Source organism: Humulus lupulus, chromosome 9, assembly GCF_963169125.1.
Source record: "Humulus lupulus chromosome 9, drHumLupu1.1, whole genome shotgun sequence".
NCBI classification, from domain to species: Eukaryota; Viridiplantae; Streptophyta; class Magnoliopsida; order Rosales; family Cannabaceae; genus Humulus; species Humulus lupulus.
Window position 1 is genome coordinate 59781046 of NC_084801.1, and position 2100 is coordinate 59783145.

Consider the following 2100-nt stretch of genomic DNA (forward strand, 5'->3'; position numbering starts at 1 on the left):
TAATTCTCCTTTTTGCACAGTGATTAATGCTCTCCCAGTAGCCAAGAATGGCTTTCCAAGAATTATTGGAATATTTGCATCCTCCTCCATATCTAGAATAATGAAATCCACAGGGAAGATGAATTTGTCCACCTTTACTAGAACATCGTCAATCACTCTGCTAGGGTGTTTGACTGAGAGATCCACCATCTAAAGCGTCATAGTTGTGAGTTTTTGATAAATGGATAAAGGCATTAAATTCAGACTTGCCCCTAAATCACAAAGTTCTCTCTCAAAACCACATTCCCTATAGTACAATGAATGGTGAAACTGCCCGGACCCTTGAGCTTGGGAAGTAGCTTATTTTGGAGTATTGCAATACACTCCTTAGTGAGTGCCACTGTCTTATAGTCCTCTAATTTCTATTTCTTTGATACGTTCTCCTGCATAAATTTAACATAACTTGGCATCTGTTTAAGTGTCTTAGCAAACAGGATATTGATTTGTAGCTTTCAAAAGATATCAAGAAATTTAGAAAATTTCTTGTCAAGCTTATTATTTCGAAGCATTTGCGGATATGGAATCTTGTTATTGTGATCTATGCTTATTTCTTCATGCTTCTTCTCAAGGTTCTCAATAACCTCTTCTTCTACTTTACCCTTCTTATCACCAATCACTTTTGGCTCTTTTAACTCCTTACCACTCCTCAACGATATTGCATTGCACTGCTTCTTTGGGTTTACCTCAGTAGTGCTTGGTAAGTTCCCTTGAGCATAGTTTGTCATTAAAGTAGCCAACTGACCAATCTGAGTCTCCAAACTCTCGAAAGATGCCCTGGTTTTGTTCATGAACTTGTTTAGTACATCAGACTATGCTTCAGGTTGTTTCGTGGGTATTGGTTGTTGTGGTGGTCTATTTTGTGGTTGACAGAATCTAGGTGGAGGTTGTTGATAATACTATTGTAGTTGTGGCTGGGGAGGTGGGAATTGTTGCTTATTTTGAGGGAAAGGTTGTTGTACATCTTGGCTATTCATCCATGAGAAGTTAGGGTTGTTCCTCAACCCTTGGTTGTATGACATCGAACAGGGGTTGTTGGTTAGCCTTTGAAAATTTCCTATGACTTGGACATGTTCCATAGGTATATTATTCATATCCATAACAGGACATTGATTTAATGGATGAGCACTCCCACATGCCCCACATAAACTATGTACTTGCATGGCTTGAGATGGAAGATTGCTATGTTGTAGTTGTTTCATTAAGGCTGCCACTTAAGATGTAAGCATGGAAATAGCATACAATTCGATCATACCAACCACCTTTTTTATTTTTCCCTTCTCATTAGGCCACTAGTAATAGTTCATAGACATCTCTTCCAGTAACTCATATGCTTCATTAACACTCTTTCTCATGAACGCACCCCCTGGTGCTGCATCAATTATTGTACGAGTAGTACCATTAACCCATTGTAAAAAGTCTGAACCAGCATCCACTTCTGTAAATCACGATGAGGACACTTCCTTAACAACTATTTGAATCTCTCCCATGCATCATACAACGATTCCCCTTCCGTCTGGTAGAAATTATTAATTTTCCCTCTCAACTTTGCAGCTTTTACTGGAGGGAAAAACTTTGCAAGGAACTTCTAGGCTAGTTCCTCCCATGTTGCAATAGAATTTACTTGCAACGAAATTAACCAACTATTTGCTCAGCCTCTTAGGGAAAATGGAAAAAGTCTCATTCAGATTGCATTGTCACTCACCCCATTCATCTTGAATGTTGCACGCAACTCTAAGAAATTGGCTATGTGCAAGTTTGGATCTTCAGTTGGTAACCCACCAAATTGGACAGTGGATTGCACCATTTTTAATATTTTTAGCTTGATCTCATAGTTATTAGCGGCAACAATGGGTTGTTGAATGCATGAATGCACTCCCATGACAATGGGAAGCACATAATCTCTAAGCGTCCTTGGTCCTTGTTCCATAGGGACCTCTGCAACATTTGGAATATTATTAGCAGCAATTGTATTCCCCTGATTTTTTGCCATATCAAACTCCAACATTTTCTTAATCCTTCGATTTTGTCTGCAACTTCTCTCAATTTCAAGATCTACAGGTA

General features: G+C 38.8%; 1 non-coding gene across 1 annotated transcript; it reads left to right on the plus strand.

Moving 5' to 3' along the window:
• The first annotated feature begins 1478 nt into the window (after positions 1-1478).
• LOC133802867 (small nucleolar RNA R71) lies at positions 1479-1585 on the plus strand. Its single transcript, XR_009877614.1, has one exon. It is a non-coding gene; the product is annotated as a small nucleolar RNA R71 (small nucleolar RNA).
• Positions 1586-2100: the final 515 nt, after the last annotated feature.